The sequence below is a fragment of the Canis aureus genome, chromosome 16, assembly GCF_053574225.1.
Source record: "Canis aureus isolate CA01 chromosome 16, VMU_Caureus_v.1.0, whole genome shotgun sequence".
Taxonomy (NCBI): Eukaryota; Metazoa; Chordata; class Mammalia; order Carnivora; family Canidae; genus Canis; species Canis aureus.
In genome coordinates, this window is record NC_135626.1 from 30,279,480 (window position 1) to 30,301,029 (window position 21,550).

The 21,550-nt window shown below is 38.2% G+C and overlaps 1 long non-coding RNA gene across 4 annotated transcripts in view; it reads right to left on the reverse strand.

Moving 5' to 3' along the window:
* Positions 1 to 21,550, reverse strand: part of LOC144286325 (uncharacterized) — a 50,211-nt gene that overhangs the window by 18,737 nt on the left and 9,924 nt on the right. For 2 of the 4 annotated variants that reach the window (XR_013354382.1, XR_013354383.1), the window contains exon 3: positions 19,765 to 20,100. The exons of the other annotated variants lie outside the window; for them this stretch is intronic. This is a non-coding gene — a long non-coding RNA (uncharacterized LOC144286325). Of the gene's footprint in view, positions 1 to 19,764; positions 20,101 to 21,550 lie in introns of those variants that run through there. 4 annotated transcript variants of the gene reach the window in all.

The window sequence follows — 21,550 nt, forward strand, 5'->3', positions numbered from 1 at the left end:
TTCCTCATCTGGGGGGACTCATTAATGGATGTGTTCAGTGTGTGCAAATTTGAGTTGTATACTTACATGTGATTTTCTGCATATATGTTATGCTTAATTTTTGAAAAGTAATTTTATAAAGTTCGAAATATATAGAAAAAGTAGAATATAGAAATATATTTTGCAGAAAACATAGAAAGGTCATATAGAGAAAAAAAGATGCTACTACAGATTAAAAATGGCAAAAAGCACCAAGTGAGGGAAGACATTTTACATATATTAGATATATATTGGTGTTAAAGGATTTATACTTAAAATAATTTCCACAAATCAAAAGGAAAATACAGACAAGCTCTTTCTCAACTGGGCAAAGACTTGAACAGGCCCTTTACAAAGAGGAAATTCAAATCCCAATAAACATAAAACTAACATAAACATAAACATAAATATGTTTAATAAACATAAAACAGTCATCAGGAAAATACATATCAAAACCACCATGAGAGTCTACTACACACATACACTGGAATGGCTAAAATGAAAACAATTGTCAATACCAATACCAAATACCAAAAGGTGGTAGAGCAATAGGAACTTTTATGCATTGCTAGTAGGAGTGTAAATTGGTACAGAAAATTTGAAAAACTGTGTAGCACTATCTAGTAAAGTATGATATGTATGATATGTATGATATATACATATGCTATGACCAATAATTCTACTTGTAGACATATGTCAAATAAAATGTTCTCCAAAAACATGCACAAAACTATTCATAGGAAAACTATCTGGATTAACCAAAAACTAAAAAAAAAAAAAAAAGTGTTCATTAATAATAGTAAAGATAAATAACCTGTAGAATAGTCAAATAGTAAAACGTGGCTGTGAGAAGGAACTAAATATTGCCTCAAGCAAAATTACAGCTACATTTTGCTAGCATGATATTGAGCAAAAGAAGCCAAAGGAAAAGAACACATTCTGCATTATTCCATTTATATGAATATCAGAAAATAGAAACAACTAATTAAAAGTGTTAGAAGTGTGAATAGTAGTTACCTTTCAGGGAAGGGCATTACTGAGAAAGAGAAAAATATAGACTATGTCTCAACAAGTTTTTTTGAAAGGTAAATACTTATAAAGGACAAAAAAATCCAAACCAACCACAAACAAAGTTAAAAGATAGACTCTGAACTGAGAGATAATATTAATACATATAATTGACCACAGTTTAATATCCACAACATATGAAGAATTCATAAAAACCAATGAAAACAATAACTCTTCTAAAAACATGTCAAATATGTAAACAGCTAATTCACAGAAGGTAAAAGAAAGGGCCAAAAACGTGTTAAAAAATATTCAATCTCCTGGTTATCAAGGAAATGTAAATTAATACAATATTAGATATCCTTTTATAGTCATCAGATTGGCAACAATCTGATAATGCCAAGTGAATGCTGAATGAAGACATGGAACAATGAAGAGTTTCATAAGCTGCCATAAATGCTCAGCCCATAACAGCTGGTTGAAGAATAAACTGATACAACTGCTTAGAAAAGCAATTTAGCAACATCTAGCAAATTTGGAAATGTACAGACCTGTTTATTCATCCAGCAGTTCTATTCTTAGATGAATACTCTAGAGAAATACTCACACATGAATAAAAGAAAACATAAAATTATGTTAAATACACCAGGAATGAGTTATTGGAAACAACCAAAAATTCATCAGTATGAGAAACCTGGTAAGCTGACTGTGGTATAGTAAGATTCCTCTATAACACAATAAATAGAGTCCAAACATACAGCCAGGTAAAATGAGAAGCTAAGTTATGAGGTCTTGCAGTTTCTTAGATCCACTGTCCAGTTTGGTAATGCATGGTGGAGTTGTCTAATCCAGTTTAAATATCAATGAGAGTGATTCCAATACTGAAATTTTCCCAGTTAGTAGTCACCTTTTATAAGGGCCATATTCAAGGAAATAAGGCTGGAAGGGTACTGGGGATAAGAACACACATTCTGGGATTTATCCAAAGATAAATCCCAATATATCTAAATTTCACACTTACTCCAGGGTTTCAGCATATATTAATTTGACAGCTTCCTACACAATAATTAAAATGCATGAACTAGAGCTATAAATGTCAACATGGAAATATTGCAAAAATAAGAAATTGAGTGAAAAATATAAATTACAAAATAAGGGGATCCCTGGGTGGCTCAGCGGTTTGGCGCCTGCCTTTGGCCCAGGGTGCGCGATCCTGGAGTCCCGGGATCGAGTTCCGCATCAGGCTCCCGGCATGGATCCTGCTTCTCCCTCTGCCTGTGTCTCTGCCTCTCTCTCTCTCTCTATGTCTATCATGAATAAATAAATAAATAAACATCTTTAAAAAAATTACAAAATAATATGTAGGGTTTGATACAGTTCAACTCAAATTCCTAAATGGATAGATAATATATTTTGTTCACTGATCGTAAGTAACAAAGCATAAAACAATAACAGAGAGACAGACATCAGCTTCTGATTGTGGTTACTTTTGGAAGGGAGGGAAATGAAATCAGGGTAATGACTAAAGGAATTTTCAATTATAGTTTACTATAATGTTATTTATTTTTAAAAATGTGACTTGTTTTATAACATTGTTATAAATGTTACTTATTTTAAAAAATCGTAAGTTGATATGACAAAATGTTCAAGTTTGTTGATGCAGACGGCAAATATTGTGGGTTCATTATACCCTTTTGTATGCTTAAGATATTTTGCAATTAAAAACTTAAGTAAAGAAATCTATTTCTTTGATCCAACATTCCCCTTCATTTCATCATGAAGGAAACTGAGAACCATAGAAATATATAGTTTTCTCACAACTTGTATTTTATTTTCTGTCATTCTTTGAGGAGAGAGGTATCCAATATCATTGGTAAGATAAGTAACAGAAATTTGGACATATATGTTATGTCCCTATGTTAAAAAATAATATTAAGGCAGCAGAATGCAGTGGGATAAACATTTCAGTGTGAATGAACTTCCCATATCAGGATCCAATGTAACCAGCTAAGAGCTTGAGTGGGTCATTTCACAGATGACCTCTGTGATCCATTTAAACCAGCCTGAAAATTGTTTTAGAAAAATTCTAAAAGATCTTTACTTAACTTTGAAGTCATATGAGAAATGTTCTGAATATCCGGGAGAAAGGATTCATCCATAGCACTGATAAGATTCTCAAAGATGTCTACAGCTTAGTTAACAAGATCTTATGCCAAACAAACATTTATTACTCCATAATCAGATTTTTAAGAAAAAGTAAAAAATAGTGTCAAGAGCTCATTTAATATAGGATGTTTGGAGCTCCTTTCCCAAACCCCAGGTCATTTTCATTTCACTTTGCTTTTCATAGCAAAGTTTTTTCACATCAACAGTGGTTTGGATAGTTGAGGAGATACTGGTTTCCCAATCTGGTCAATCACTAGAATCACCTGGAAAGCTTTTCAAAATAACTTTTTTATGTAATTCTGAATCAGCAGGGTCAGAGACCCTGCATTAAAAACAGCACACATTAAAAAAACAACAACACTTCACTTTTCTAACCAGGTTTTAGAATGACTAAATTAGAATATGATGCTAATCAGACTAGCTTATGTTTTTGATTCACTATGGTCAATGAATTTCATACAGAGAAAAACCTCTGATCAATAGTAACAAATTGTATCCTAAAGCTTTTCTGCCAATAAATGCTTTTTATATGCAGGAGAAAAATGGACTAAGTATGAAGGGAAAGCATGTGAGTATAATTCATTACTCCCACTGGAAAAGTGCTTTGGGCTTATGTCCCACGAATGATACATGACAGGATCACCATCCCTAAGAAGCCCACAGGACTTACATATCTGTTAGGTCTTTGCATACATGCTAGAATGGGAATTTGTATGCAAAATATAACTGCAGTTTTTAAATCTTTCTTTCAGGGATTCTCATGCAAACTTTGTATATTTATATGAAAGCACAAATGGGGGCACCTGAGTGGCTCAGTGGTTGAGTGTCTGCCTTTGGTTCAGGGTGTGATCCTGGAGTCCTGGGATCGAGTCCTGCATTTGGGCTCCCCGCCAGGAGCCTGCTTCTCTCTCTGCCTATGTCTCTGCCTCTCTCTCTAAGTCTCTCATGAGTACATAAATAAAGTCTAAAAAAATTATAGAAATTAAAATAATAAAAGACTACAACATATAAATCTATGCCCATAAATCCAACAACGTGCATTATGAAGTAGACCAGTTCCATGAAATACCCAAACTATTAAAAATCATTCAAGAAGGGATGCCTGGGTGGCTCAGTGGTTGAACATCTTGCCTTTGGCTTGAGTCATGATCCTAGGGTCCAGGGATCGAGTCCTGCATTGGGCCCCTGCAGGGAGCCTGCTTCTCCCTCTGCCTATGTCTCTGCCTCTCATGAATAAATAAATAAAACCTTAAAAAAAAAAAACACTCAAGAAGACAGAGATAACTTGTATAGCCATCTATCAGGAAAATTTAATTTATAGTTAAAAACCCTCCAATGAAGAAAGCTCTACCCCCATACAATATCACAGACTCATTCTATCAAATATGTAAGGAAGAAATCATACAACTTCTATAAAATATCTTCCAAAAACAGAAGAGAATACTCCAAAATTTATTTAATGAGGTCAGAATTACCCTGATACCCAAATCAGACAAAGACACAAGAAAAGAACTTGTGTTAGAGATCATTAGTCCTTATCAACATGGACATGATTCTCAGGAAAATAGTAGTAAAGAATATCAAATCAAAATATTAGCCTAATTATGGTATAAGCCTCATATAGTTACTGTGTTTTTTTAAAGATTTATTAAAAAAAAAAAGATTTATTTCAGAGGGGCGTAGAATGTAAGCATAAGCAGGGGGAGGGGCAAGGGAGTGAGAAAATCCTCAAGCAGACTCTTCACTGAGCCTGGAGCCGTACATGGTGATCAGTCCCAGGCCCCTGAGATCATGACTTGAACTGAAATAAAGAGCCAACTGCTTAACCTACTGAGCCACCCAGGTGCCCCAAGCCTTATTATAGTTATCATTTTAGACAGTCAAATCTATTTTAAAGAAACAACAAAAATAAATAGTAGTATTCTATACTTATTCACTTATTTACCATTTTTTATACTTTTTAATCCCTCCTTTAGATCCAGGTTTCCAATTTGTTTCTTTTTACCTCTTCCTAAAAAACTTTCTTTGGCATGTCTGATAGTACATACCTGTTGACACTAAATTCTCTCAGCTTTTGAGAGTACATATCTGTTGACGCTAAACTTCTCTCATAAAATGTCTTTATTTTACTTTCATCTTTGAAATATACTTCCATTTATTATTGAATTCTAAACTGACAGTTGTTTTTCTTTTTCTTGTAGCATTTTGAAGATGTCACTCCATTATATTTTGGCTTGCATTGTTTCTGAGAAGAATTGGCTATTAATCTTATGTTCACCCATACATAATAATTCTCCAGCATCCCCCACCCTCCCACCTCCAAATCATTTATAATTTTCTCTTTATTTTTCTTTAAGGGTTTTCCTGTTTATTTTTCAGTAGTTTAAATATTTGTGCATAAGTGTGGTTTGCAATATATTTATCCTGGTTGGAATTTTCTAACTTTTAATATTTATGGTTTGCTATTCTTCATTATCATTTTACTATGGTTAGGAAATGTTATTCTATAATAAATCTCATATGCTAGTTTGTTTAGATATTATTCTGCCTCATTTTTTCTGGGACTGTGATTATATGCATATTATTGAGTTTGGTATTTTCTCATGGAGTAAAGATGTCCTATTCCACTTGAAGTATTTACCTCTGTACTCCATTTTGGACATCGTTTTTTAACTGAGTTGTCATCAAGTTCACTGATCCTTTCTTCTGTAGTATTCACTCTGATGTTTAGCCCATCCAATATATTTTATAGTTTAACATTTTATGTTTTGACTTATGATCTTTTTGAGGTAATTTCTGTAGAGGATGGAAGTTATTGTCACAGTTCTTGTTTTTTCACTATGTACGATTGTTTCAACACATCTGAATACCCCTCTGAATTACTCTTGCAACTTTATAAAAGAATCAGCAGGCCATATTTGTGAGTCTGTTTCTGAACTCTATTCTGTTCTATTGATCTATGTGTCTCTCCCTCCACCAAAACTGTATTGTCTTGATTACTATAACTATACAGTAATTCTTAAAATCAAATAGTGTGATTTCTCCAACTTTATTCTTCTTTGTCAATATTGTTTTAGCAATTTAGTTCCTTTGCTATATCATATTCATTTTAAGGATTTATTTATTTATTAATTTGAGAGAGAGAGAGATAACAAATTAGGGGAGGGCCAGAGGGAGAGAATCCTAGAGTGGACTCCCTACTGAGTATAGAACCCAATGCAGAGCTCAATTTCATGACCCATGAGATCACAACCTGAGCTGAAACCAAGAGTTTAATCTTAACCAACTGAGCCACCCAGGTGCCCCATATACTATATACATTTTAGAATCAGCTTCTCTAAGTCTCCAAATATCTTGCTGGAATTTTTACAGGAATTGAAGATACACTTAGAGAGAAGTGATACCCATGCTGTTTTTTCTATCCATAAACACAACATGTCTCTCCATTTATTTAGATTTTATTTTAGTTCTTCATTTAGCATTTTATCGTTTTTAGCATAACATGTAAATATTTTATTTGTTCATAGCTATTATAAATGCTATTGTTTTAAATTTTGTCTCATATTATTAATATTGAAATTTGTTTATCCTATACACTAACAACAAATTATCTGGAAAAAAAATCCAGAAAACAGTCCCATTTATAATAGCACAAAAAAATAAAATAAAAAAATAAAATAAAAAAAAAACTTGATGGGAGGCAGGGCAAGCTGGCGGAGGTGTAGGGTCCTCACCTCACCTGGCCCTACCAAGTTATGTAGATAACTTTCATTTTTTTAAAGATTATAATTATTTATTTATGAGAGACAGAGAAAGAGAGAGAGGCAGAGACCTAGGCAGGGGGAGAAGCAGGCTCCTTGCAGGGAGCCCGATGTGGGACTCCATCCTGGGACTCCAGGATCACACCCTGAGCTGAGCCGAAGGCAGACACTTAACCTCTGAGCCACCCAGGCATCCCTGTAGATAACTTTCAAAACATCCTGAAAACCTATGAACTCGACCTGAGATTTAAAGAGAGAACAGGGATCCCTGGGTGGCGCAGCGGTTTGGCGCCTGCCTTTGGCCCAGGGCGTGATCCTGGAGACCGGGGATCGAATCCCACATCGGGCTCCCGGTGCATGGAGCCTGCTTCTCCCTCTGCCTGTGTCTCTGCCTCCCTCTCTCTCTCTCTGTAACTATCATAAATAAATAAAAATTAAAAAAAATAAAAAAATAAAGAGAGAACAGCTGGAACGCTACAGAGAGAAGGGTTTTTGCTTCTAACAAGGTAGGAAGGCGGAAAAAAAAAATAAAATAAAAAAGAATCAAGTGGAGGAGGGGCCCCCAAGGAGCCGGGTTAAGGCCTATTGAGAGCCTCCTGGACAGGAAAACCCAGCCCCAGAAAAGTGGGAACTTTAATATTCTTTTTTTTTTTTTTAATTTTTATTTATTTATGATAGTCACAGAGAGAGAGAGAGAGAGAGAGGCAGAGACACAGGCAGAGGGAGAAGCAGGCTCCATGCACCGGGAGCCTGATGTGGAATTCGATCCCGGGTGTCCAGGATCGCGCCCTGGGCCAAAGGCAGGCACTAAACCGCTGCGCCACCCAGGGATCCCAAAAGTGGGAACTTTAAAAATCCGCACCAGGTTCTTCCCGGACAGAAAGGTGCTTAACAGGGAACTCGGGCAGGATTGCAGGAGGGGCAGTGGAGCCTCCAGTCTCCCAGAGACACTAATAGAGGAAGTGCAACCTGGGGGAGAGTGCACCACACACCAGGGGCCGATCTCAAAGGGTTGGGGCATGTGCTCGGCAGGGCATTGGGTATAAGCCAGTTGGTCAGGCAGGGGCTCTGGATGGAGGGGTCTGTGCCCTGCTGCCTTTGGGAGCCATGGCCCGGGGAGCGGGATACCAGCAGCACAGGACCCGGATCCCAGGGCAACAGGCAGACACAGCCCAGGATCCTGCACTCCCCCCAGAAAGGGCGGAGGCGGGGAGTGCACAGGACAGCGAGGACTCTCCTGCCACGGGGCGCCCCCAAGCTGTGCAGATCAGCCCGCCCCGCTGCCCTGGAGCACCTAGGCAAGTGCAGACTGGGAGACTGTGGTAGTTATTTTGGGGAGCTGACTCCAGAGCTGGAGTCCTGGCCACCGCCAGTGTTGTTCCTCATTTCATTCACCCTATGTCTGGGAGGGGTGGAGCCGCCAGGGAACAGGGGCCTCATGGGGTAAAGCTCCCACTGAGCCCGGCACACAGCAAGGGCAGGCAATCTCCCCCAGGTGCACACACCTGAGAATCAGTGCCCCTTCCCCAGAAGACCAGCTGGAAGAACAGGGGAAAAGCAAGTTCTTGACCAAGCAGCGCTGGAAAGCTCCAGGGGAAGTCAAGGGATTTACAGTATATAGAACTAGAGGGTAACCCTCCTATTTTTTTTCTTCCTTTATCCATGACAACTCATTTTTATATCAAGCTATAAATTTCCAATTTTTTTCTCTTTTCCCACCTTAACTACAATGTTTTACCACCTCTTCATTTTTAAGTTTCTTCCTTTTTGACTTTCATATTTCTATAATTATAAGTCTTAGATATATTTTCCACTTCTAGATTCCCTTCAACATACTCAATTTAATTTGGGGAGATACACAAAACGTTTTTTTGTTTTGTTTTGTTTTGTTTTGTTTTGTGTTTTTTGTTTTCTCTGCCTCATTTTGTTTTACAATGGCAGGAGTTAATACCTTCTAAAACATGACTAGCATGCACCCAGAACCAAGTGTTATACCATGCTGGTTCATTCTGTGAGATTCTTCTTTCCCATTGTGCCCCCCACTTTTATCCCATTTATGTTTTGGTGGTCAATGTTGCGGCCCTCTACAAGTATTTCTGGTTTATATAAATTTGGGACTGAGCATCTTCTAACATACAAAACTTAATATACTCCAAACCAAGAGGCTCACCCTCTAGAACCCCTCAGGTAGACTACATTCTCCCTCCACTACAACTTCATCACCACCACCATCTTCCAGTACCCCCTTTTTTCTTCTGTTTTTTTCTTTTTTCTTTTTTCCTCTTTTGCATTTTTCTTTTCTTTTTTTCCCTTCCCCTCCCTCCTTTTTTTCTTCTTCTTTGGGATTCTTGGCCTTTTATTTATTACTATTTTGTTTTAAAATTTGTTTTTCACTTTAGTGGTCCTTTTGCTTTATTTTGTTCTGATCTTTGTTTTCAATTTCTGGTCTCTGACCTCGTCAGAATCATCGAGGGTGAAATTTACTTAGGTCGTGGTTGATATTCTTGATTCAGCCCACTCATACAGCCACTCTGCACTGAGCAAAATGACTAGGAGGAAGAACTCACCACAAAAGAAAGAATCAGCAACAGTATGCTCTGCCACAGAGTTACAGAATTTGGATTACAATTTGATGTCAAAAAGCCAATTCAGAAGGACAATTAATAAATAAAGCTACTGGTGGCTCTGGAAAAAAGCATAAAAGATTCAAGAGATTTCATGACTGCAGAATTTAGATTTAATCAGGCCAAAATTAAAAATCAATTAAATGAGATGCAATCCAAACTGGAGGTCCTAACGATGAGGGTTAATGAGGTAGAAGAAACAGTGAATGACATAGAAGACAAGTTGATGGTAAGAAAGGAAGCTGAGGAAAAAAGAGAAAAACAATGAAAAGACCATGAGGAAAGGCTAAGGGAAATAAATGATAGCCTCAGAAGGAAAAAAATCTACATATAATTGGGGTTCCATAGAGCGCTGAGAGAGACAGAGGGCCAGAAAGTATATTTGAACAAATCATAGCTGAAAATTTCCCTAATTTGGGGAGAGAAACAGGCATTCAGATCCAGGAGATAGAGAGATCTTCCTCCCAAAATCAATAAAAACCATTCAACACCTCTACATTTAATAGTGAACCTTGCAAATTCCAAAGATAAAGAGAAAATCCTTAAAGCAGTAAGAGACAAGGGATCTCTAACTTATATGGGGAGAACTATTAGATTAACAGCAGACCTCTCCACAGAGACCTGGCAGGCCAGAAAGGGCTGGCAGGATATATTCAGGGTCCTAAATGAGAAGAACATGCAGCCAAGAATACTTTTTCCAGCAAGGCTCTCATTCAGAATAGAAAGAGAGATAAAGAGCTTCCAAGATAGGCAGGAACTGAAAGAATATGTGACCACCAAACCAGCTCTGCAAGAAATATTAAGGGGGACCCTGTAAAAAAAGGAGGAAACCCAAAGAAATAATCCACAAAAAGAGAGACTGAATAGGTATTATGACACTAAATTCATATCTTTCAATAGTAACTCTGAACGTGAATGGCCTTAATGATACCATCAAAAGATGTAGGGTTTCAGACTGGATAAAAAAGCAAGACCCATCTATTTGTTGTCTACAAGAGACTCACTTAAGACCTAAGGACACCTCCAGCTCGAAAATGAAAGGTTGGAGAACCATTTACCATTCAAATGGTCCTCAAAAGAAAGCTCAGGTAGCAATCCTCATAGCAGATAAGTTTATCCCAAAGACTGTAGTAAGAGATGAAGAAGGACACTATATCATACTTAAAGGGTCTATCCAACAAGAAGACCTAACAATCATGAATATGTATGCCCCTAGTGTGGGAGTTGCCAAGCATGTCAATCAATTAATAACCAAAGTAAAGACATACTTAGATAATAATACATTAATACTGGGAGACTTCAACACAGCACTTTCTGCAAATGACAGATCTTCTAATCACAAAATCACCAAAGAAACAAGAGCTTTAAGTGATACACTGGACCAGATGGATTTCACAGATATACCCAGAATTTTGCATCCAAACACAACTGAATATACATTCTCCTAAAGTGCACATGGAACTTTCTCCAGAACAGACAACATACTGGGTCACAAATCAGGTCTCAACTGATACCAAAAGACTGGGATTGTCCCCTGCATATTTTCAGACCTTAATGTTTTGAAACTAGAACTCAATCACAAGAAGAAATTTGGAAGAAACTCAAACACGTGGAAGTTAAAGAGCATACTGCTTAAAGATAAATGGGTCAACAAGTAAATTAGAGAAGAATTAAAAAGTTTCATGGAAACTAATGAAAATGAAGATACAACCATTCAAAATCTTTGGGATACAGCAAAAGCAGTCCAAATAGGAAAATACATCACAATACAAGCATCCCTCAAAAAATTGGAAAGAATTCAAATACACAAGCTAACCTCGCACCTAAAGGAACTGGAGAAAGAACAGCAAATAAAACCTACACCCAGCAGAAGAAGAGAGTTAATAAAAATTCAAGCAGAACTCAATGAAATAGAGACCAGAAGAACTGTAGAACAGATCAACAAAACCAGAAGTTGGTTCTTGGAAAGAATTAATAAGACAGATAAACCATTAGCCGCCTTATTAAAAACAAAAGAGAAAAGACTCAAATTAATAAAATCACGAATGAAAAAGGAGTGATCACAACAAATACCAAGGAAATACAAATGATTTTAAAAACATATTATGAGCAGCTATATGCCAATAAATTAGACAATCTAGGAGAAATGGATGCATTTCTGGAAAACCACAAATTACCAAAACTGGAACAGGAAGAAATAGAAAGCTTGAACAGGCTGATAACCAGGGAGGAAATTGAAGTAGTCATCAAAAACCTCCCAAGACACAAAAGTCCAGGGCCAGATGGCTTCCCAGGGGAATTCTATCAAACGTTTAAAGAAGAAACAATGCCTCTACTAAAGCTGTTCCAAAAGATGGAAGGGACATAATACTTCCAAACTCATTTTATGAGGCCACCATCACCTTAATTCAAAGACCCCACCAAAAAGGAAAATTATAGACCAATATCCCTGATGAACACAGATGCAAAAATTCTCAACAAGATACTAGCCAATAGGATCCATTAGTACATTAAGAAGACTATTCACCATGACCAAGTGGGATTTATCCCCGGGATGCAAGGTTGTTTCAACACTCATGAAACAATCAATGTGATAGATCATATCAACAAGAGAAAAAACAAGAACCATATAATCCTCTCAATAGACACAGAGAAAGCATTTGACAAAATACAGCATCCATTCCTGATCAACACTCTTCAGAGTGTAGGGATAGAGGGAACATTCCTCAGCATCTTAAAAACCATCTATGAAAAGCCCACAGCAAATATCATTCTCAATGGGGAAGCACTGGGAGCCTTTACCCTAAGATCAGGAACACGACAGGGATGTCCACTCTCACCACTGCTATCCAACATAGTACTAGAAGTCCTAGCCGCAGCAATCAGGCAACAAAAAGAAATAAAAGGCATTCAAAGTGGCAGAGAAGAAGTCAAACTCTCCCTCTTTGCAGATGACATGATACTGTACATAAAAAACCCAAAGACTCCACCCCAAGATTGCTAGAACTCATACAGCAATTTGGCAGTGTGGCAGGATACAAAATCAATGCCCAGAAGTCAGTGGTATTTCTATACACTAACAATGAGACTGAAGAAAGAGAAATTAAGGAGTCAATCCCATTTACAATTGCACCCAAAAGCATAAGATACCTAGGAATAAACCTAACCAAAGAGGTAAAGGATCTATACCCTAAAAACTACAGAACACTTCTGAAAGAAATTGAGGAAGACACAAAGAGATGGAAAAATATTCCATGCTCATGGATTGGCAGAATTAATATTGTGAAAATGTCAATGCTACCCAGGGCAATTTACACATTTAATGCAATCCCTATCAAAATACCATGGACTGGGCAGCCCAGGTTGGCTCAGCAGTTTAGTGCTGCCTTCAGCCCAGGGTGTGATCCTGGGGACCTGGGGTAGAGTCCCATGTTGGGCTCCCTGCATGGAGCCTGCTTCTTCCTCTGCCTGTGTCTCTGCCTCTCTGTCTCTCTGTCTCCTTCTCTCTCTGTCTCTCTCTCTCTCATGAATAAATAAATAAAATCTTAAAAAAAAAAAAACACCCTGGACTTTCTTCAGAGAGTTGGAACAAATCATCTTAAGATTTGTGTGGAATCATAAAAGACCCCAAATAGCCAGGGAAATATTGAAAAAGAAAACCAGAGCCAGGGGCATCACAATGCCGGATTTCAGGTTGTACTACAAAGCTATGATCATCAAGACAGTGTGGTACTGGCACAAATAAAGACACATAGATCAATGGAACAGAATAGAGAACCCAGAAATGAGCCCTCAACTCTCTGGTCAACTAATATTCAACAAAGCAAGAAAGACTATCCACTGGAAAAAGGACAGTCTCTTCAATAAATGGTGCTGGGAAGATTGGACATACACATGCAGAAGAATGAAACTAGACCATTTCTTACACCTTACACAAAGATAAACTCAAAAAGCATAAAAGATCTAAATGTGAGACAAGAATCCATCTAAATCCTGGAGGAGAACACAGGCAACACCCTTTTTGAACTTGGCCACAGCAACTTCTTGCAAGATACATCTATGAAGGCAAGGGAAACAAAAGTAAAAATGAACTATTGGGACTTAATCAAGATAAAAGGCTTTTGCACAGCAAAGAAACAGTCAACAAAACTAAAAGACAACCTAGAGAATGGGAGAAGATATTGGCAAATGACATATCAGATAAAGGGCTAGAATCCAAGATCTATAAAGAACTTATTAAACTCAACAGCAAAGAAACAAACAATCCAATCATGAAATGGGCAAAAGACATGAACAGAAATTTCACCAAAGAAGACATACACATGGCCAACAACCACATGAGAAAATGTTCCACATCACTGGCCATCAGGGAAATACAAATCAAAACCACAATGAGATACCACCTCACACCAGTGAGAATGGTGAAAATTAACAAGACAGGAAACAACAAATGTTTGAGAGGATGTGGAGAAAGGGGAACCCTCCTGCACTGTTGGTGAGAATGTGAACTGGTGCAGCCACTCTGGAAAAATGTAGGTTCCTCAAAGAGTTAAAAATAGAGCCGCCCTATGACCCAGCAATTGCACTGCTGGGGATTTACCAAAGATACAGATGCAGTGAAACGGCTGGACACCTGGACCCCAATGTTTATAGCAGCGATGTCCACAATAGCCAAACTGTGGAAGGAGACTTGGTTTCCGTTGAAATATGAATGGATAAAGAAGCTGTGGTCTATGTATACAATTGAATATTACTCAGCCATTAGAAACGACAAATACCCACCATTTGCTTTGACATGGATGGAACTGGAGGGTATTATGCTGAGTGAAGTAAGTCAGTCGGAGAAGGACAAACATTATATGGTCTCATTCATTTGCGGAATATAAAAAATAGTGAAAGGGATTAAAGGGGAAAGGAGAGAAAATGAGTGAAAATATCAGTGAGGGTGACAGAACATTGGAGACTCCTAACTCTGGGAAACGAACAAGGGGTAGTGGAAGGGGAGGTAGGCAGGGAATGGGGTGACTGGGTGACGGGCACTGAGGGGAGCACTTGATGGGATGAGCACTGGGTGTTATGCTATATGTTGGTAAATTGAACTCCAATAAAAAAAATACAAAAAAAAATAAACTACTTAAGAATAAAGTAAGTTAAAAGGTGAAAGATTTGTATACTAAACAATACAAAATATTTTGATGCAAAAAAAGAAGGCACAAACAAATGAAAAGATCCCATGTTTACGGACTAGAAAACTTAATATTGTTAAAATGTCCATACTGCTCAAAGTGATCTACAGAGTCAATGCCAATGGCAATTTACAGAATGTAGCATATTCACAGTAATCAAGATATGAAAAAAATCTTAATGTCCATCAAGAGATAAATTGATAAAGTACATGTGATATATATATTTATTTATATGGTAAAATAAAATAAAAATATGTATATATTTATATATATATAATGGAATATACTATTCAGTTTTTAAAGAAAATTCTGTAATATACAACAACATGCATGAACCTTAAGGACATTATACTGAAATAAGATGGTCACAGAAAGACAAATACTACATGAGTCCACCTATGAAAACTAAAATAGTCAAATTCACAGAATCAAAGAGGGGACGAGTGGTTGCCAGGGAATGAGGGAGGGGCAAATGGGTAGTTAATAATCAATGGGCATGAAGTTTCAGCTAAGCAAGATGAACAAATTCTACAGATTTGTTGTAAAACATCTTATCCCTTAACAATACAATACTGTATGGTACACTTAAAAACTGTTTAGGGGGTAGATCTCAGATGAAGTGTTCTTACCACAATACAATAAAATTTTTAAAAAGCTAAATTGAGGGGTACCTCAATTAGTTGGTTAAGCATCTGCCTTCAGATCAGATCAAGATCTCCAGGACCTAGGATCAAGCTCCACGTCAGGCTTCTTGCTCAAAAGGGAGTCTGCTTCTGCCTCTCCCTCTGCCACTCCCTCCCACTGTGTACTCACTCTCTTTCTTCCTCTCAAATAAATAAATAAATAAAATCTTTAATACAAACTAACAAAAGCTGGTTCATCTGTACATCAGTTTCCTTCCAAATTTTTAATGATGGATGTCATTATCTAGCTTCTTTACATGCCTCATACTATTCTATTGTATAAAATTGCATAGCACAGAGAATCACAGTGCAGATTGAATTATAGTCCTATTTTGTTTGGTTTATCCTGGAGAATGTGAACTCTTTCCTATGTGTGACAGTTAAAAGTTGAGAAAGTGATTGTTTACCTTTTACCACGGGATAAGCTGATCTGGAATTGATCCCCGGCAGTTAGAAACTGAACACATTTCTTGTTAGCTCAATTCCCAACTTCCAGCTCTGCTGCTATACGACCTGCTGATTAAGGGTTAGTCTCTTATCAATGTTTGATCCTAAAGCCAGACGGGGGTTTGACTACAGTATCACCTTGGGATTGAACTGTTTTAAAGTTCAGAAAAATGTGTGAGACTACACAAATTCTTTCTATTTTTTTGCCCTGCCTTCACCTTCACTGTCACTTTTACAGTAGTTAAAACTGGGGGGGAGGGGGATGACTTTTGGAGAGAATCATTTCGAGTAAATTATTAGTGCATGAAAGATGAAGGGTTAAAAGAAGAAACACACCTAGTTAAAAACACAGATAAGTGATAGATGACAATAGAAGAAAGAAGATTCATATTTGGTCTAATTACCATGCCAAGTTGGATCCTAATTGTTGATCAAAACTGACAGTTTCAAAGCCACATCTATGAGGGTGTTTAACAGAGAGAAGAACTAGAAAATGAGAACTATTTCCAAATGATTATAAGATTGTCCTTGTATGAGATGTTAGATTTATTCTTTGTTGTTCTGGAGAATCCACTTGGGCCAGTAAGCAAAAATTTACAGAGGTCTAAATTAATCTCAATTAATTCATTCAACAAATGTGCTTTGAGAAGCTACTGTGGCAGGCACTGTTCTTGACACTTAAGATCTATGAATGAACAAAGAAGACAAAATTTCTGCCCTCACAGAATGTACCGTCTAGCAAGAGAAATCTAAGTAAGGGGAAATCAAAGAAGTCAGTGAGAGGAGAAAGTTGAATTGTCAAAAGTGGGAAGAGTGACTGAATTAAGTGACTGAATCCCCTGGCAGGATCTTGAAGATTATTCAGCATATTTCTGAGGCAATTCCTAAAGAAGAGAGCTGAATCAGATGACCTGTCAAGTTTCTTCTCACTATTGGATGTTATGAATTTTTAAAAATTTAAGTTATGTCCAATCATTATCGTGGAATTTGCTACTAGCATTCACTGACAATGAGAATGAGTTCATTTCTTCCTTGGATATCAAAAGATAGGATCATGGTTCCCATTTATGATCAGCCATTTTATGTCAATAATTTGGTTTGAACCTTAAGTTCTTATACATAGTGTGCCACTTCTACCTATATCCTATGTCTCAGCTAACAAATCACCTCCTCATTCCCTGGGCCCTAAATCTAAATTAGTATAAATTCTAAATGTATACTTTATCTTCCTTACCATTTGCTTTTCCTGCATGGTACTCATCTCAATTTGTAATTACCCTCTCTCTATATATGTGATTATTTGTTTAGCGTCCATATCTCCAATAGTCTGCAATCTTCATGAGAGTAGGGACTGTGTCTGTGTTCTTCACCATTTTATACAAAGGACCTAACTCAATCCCTGACACACGATAAGGTGTGTAATAAATGTTTATTTGGTGGTGAAAATGAGTTAGCAGAGTAGGATATCTGGAGAACAGAAATTGTTCACCTTCAAGTTATCAGGAGTGTTGACTGATTTTGTTGGGAGAAGCCACAAAGAAAGGAGGAATGTCCCAAGGGTTGGATCTGTTCATAGATTTCTCTATATTCTTAAATACCTAGAACTCTGGAATGCCAGAGCTGGGAACTTATCTAATGCCTCATTTCACAGAGAAAAAAACCTTGAACCAAACCTAGAGGAACAAGCTATGAATATGCATGAATCCATGGATACACAGGGGGCATTTTTAAGAGCTACTTTCAGAAATATTTTGGAAAACACACACACAAACAAACAAAAATAACCCTCTCAAACTATCCAACTCAAGTTTGAAATTCATGCTCAGCTGTTGATCCAAAAGTGGCTGGAGATGGGAGAAGGTATGTGTGGGGAGGGGAGTGCAGAACCAGTGGTGTGGGGGGCCCAGCCCCCCACATGCCCAGGATCCACCCCGCCCTGGGCACAGGGCCCCCCACACGTGCATAGGGTCCCTGGGGGCCCGGGTGCTGAAGGAGCCTGCCGAGCCTGCCTGCACAGAGCTGAAATGCTGACAGCCCTCTGATTGCAATGGTCACCACAGTAACTTTCCGAAACCTCCCACGGCGGGGGTGGGGGAGGGGAAACCAAAAATCCCAAATATAATTTAATTTCCAGAGTAAACACTTTCATGTAAAACTGGCCAAGGCTTTCCTCGAGGCGAGGCTGCTTTCTTTGGCATTACCACACTGCCCCCTTGAGCATTCTGCAGAAACCCTCCACAGAGCTGGCTCCAACTATAGCAAACGTCAGAAGAAATTGTCCACAGAGCCAGGGACACAGATAGAGAAAGTTATGATTTAGAAGCGCAAATGAGAGGGAAGAGGCTAAAGGGGCTCCTCTTTCACAAGTGGGCCAAGTGCAAAAAACCCAAAGCATTAATTGTTAGGAATGTTCGATTACTCTTGAAAGACCTACGTGCAAAGGGCACTGTAAATGGTCAAAATCAGGGATACCCACTGGCAGATCTAAGAAAAGGGAACCTACTCCAAATACCTGCTGGGATCCTGCCCTGAGATTCTCAGCCTGGCACCGTGGGGGTAAAACTGTCCAGCATGTGTTAAGTGTTTGCGACAAGTCAGGGGCTATGCTCAGTTCATTATGTGTATTTTCTTATTTAGTCCTCATAACCGCGCTGTCAGTCAGGTGGAAGCTCCCATTTTCTGGATTTTACATAGAACATGACGGAGGAACTTTTCCATAACTCTGTGATCAGTAAATGGCTCGGCAGGCATGTGAGGCGAGGTCTGTGGAACTATGCTGTCACGTCAGGGAGAATCCAGATGGTGTTTCTGCCTCTGTCAGCTCTGTGATTTGGAACTGGTTACCTCCTGCCTCTATACTTTCGATTTCTCCTCTGCACAATGAAGGGACTGTGTTAGATCACTTCCAAGGGTTAAAACTCAAAGCCCTATGAAGCTATGGATTTGACAGCTTAACAAGAATTCATTGAAAAAAGATTAGCAAGGCAGTTAAAAGCCCTGAGAGGAGACACAAGGCAGGGAGCTTCTGGTCAACAGTGGTGTAGAGATAGAGATCCATTTGGCCCACGGTGTAGTTAGGGGGAATCCCAGAGCCTGGGAAATCAGCTGTGGGATGGAAGCCTAGAGGGAAGAGTCAGGTCCAGCTGTGTGTCCTATAATCACAGACTCCACTTGCTTCTTTAAAAAAAAAAAAAAGATTTTATTTATTTATTCATAAGAGACAGAGAGAGAGAGAGAGAGAGAGGCAGAGACACAGGCAGAGGGAGAAGCAGGCTCCATGCAGGGAGCCCGATGTGGGACTCCATCCCGGGACTCCAGGATCAGGCCCTGGGCTACAGGTGGCGCTAGACTGCTGAGCCACCTGGGCTGCCCTCCACTTGCTTCTTGATCTGGCCACAGCGTGACCTTGCATGGAGTCATTAGCTGGTCCATCTTAGATCAAGAGTAAAATATTCTACCGTGTTCCAATGAGATCAATTCTATTTATGGAACAATATTCATTCTGGTTAGAATTAATCTGAAGACAGTAGGGATGGAGTGTTTAAAAACTAGTTAAGTGAATGAAATTGGAAAGCCATTTAACCCTCCCCACTCAAATTTAACTGTCCCCTGCAGGGTTATGGAGAAGTCAGTAGTACCTATTAACTTCTCATAGTGAACTGCTGAACTTGGAAATTTCTTCTTCTAATAGTAATAATAATGACTTATTGAGCCCCACCTCTGTCACTAACACTAGTTTAATGACTGCAGGAAGTTGCCAGGTTTCCATTCCTTGCCTTATGGATATTGCAATATTTAAGACCTTCAATACTTCAATTTCACACACATATGCACATATATTGACCCACTGTGAACACTGGGTATAGTCCTATTCTAGAAGCTGAGGTAAGAGTTCATTTCAACTTGCTCTCCAATTCTTAGTCTGCTGTAAAAGAAAACAAAATGGGCAACTCTTACATTCCAAACTGGTAAGGGCCATGGCAGAGGTATGCCTGGGGTGCTGAGTCTAGAAACCCAATTTAGTTGAAGGATAAAGAAAGGCTGAGGAAACTATCAAGGGGAAGTGACCAATCAAGCCAAGTTGGTGAGAGTGGGAAGGATGTTCTAGGCAGAAAAAATTGTAGTGAGCCAAGATATTGCTACACAGAACGTGTGATTTATTCAGGAAATTGCATAAAATTGTTCTGACAGCTGGCCAGGAGGATGCCTGTGGGAGAGCAACAGAAGATAAGTTGGAGAGGTAGGCAGGGAACAGATCAAAAGGACTTCATTGTATCTTATATGCCATTTATTTAAAATTTGATCCTAAAGGAATTTGGATGCCTTTGAAGGATTTCATACAATGCAATCATCCTTAAATAAAATCAGAAAACATTTAAAAGACCTCAGTGTCCAAGACCTGAAAGAAACGTGACTGAGACTAAAATAGCAATGATAATAAGGACAATGAGAATTAATATAATGAGTAATCAGAATTTTTTTAGGCTGTTGACAACTCGAGGTTTTATCATTGTTGAGTGGTACATGTAATAGAATCCGTACTTGATTTTTAATGTGTTTACAGGGTGATGATAGCATCTATGAATCAGCTTGTTGGATTTACAACACTGTCCTACAAAAAGCAAATAATTTTACCTCTCTTGTATCTCCCCCACTCTGGAAGGATGTGGTCACCCTACATGTGCTTTCCAGGGCCCTTCTTATTTACACTGTGTCCCCCTCTTTGCAGTGAGCTGGTCTATAATTGGAACGATTCTTCTCAGAATTGTAGACCAGGTGAGCCCTCTTCCACCCGTTCTATCTACAAAATTCCAGTATCATTCTCTGGATTTTGTTTGGAAAGAAAAACCACTAAAGCGTATCTTTGAGGAGTCTGAAATTCATAAAAAGGAAAGCAACATAAACTGAAAATAGAAGTGGAAAACTTATTTGTTCTTTCCCTGCGGCTCTTGTGCAGACCAGAAATTGTGATGCAACCTCACTAGTTGACCATAAATTGTCCAATTTCTTCATGCCTCCAAGCTGACGCCAACCTGCCATCAGAATCTGGTCTTGATCTTTCCAGTCTGGATCTTCACTTTTTAAACTGAAGCCTGGTTCTTTACAGTCTCTTTCTGATTAACTTAGGATCTGGCTTTCCTCAGTCAAACTTCCACCCATTCAAGAAATGATCTAACAATGCAGGGTTTCCTTAGACTTCCAACATCTCAGTGAAAAGCAGGCAATGGAAAAAACATGTAACTTAAACCAGACAGTTCACATTTGCTCAGAGATTTAGGAGCCACTCCTGGATAATACACACTTATACTATGTAAGTGTCACTTCACTGAGGATTTTCCTGATTATCTTATTTAAAAATTACAACCTATCCCACCTACCCATTTCACTTGCTCCCCCTAATTCTTATGTACCTTTTTGTTGTAAGTTTTCTATTTTAGTTATTGCTTATTGTATGTCCTCCCATATATGTTTATGTGTGTATAGGAGATGTTTAAAAGATGTATAAATGTATACTCACATCTATATTTCAATAAAGAGAATTAGCTAGATGGATAAACAGAAATGAAGACACAGGTAGATAGGAAGGTGGACAGGTGGTAGGCAGAGATACATTTGTGTTTATATGGGTATATTGAGAAATAGAAAACATTAAAAAC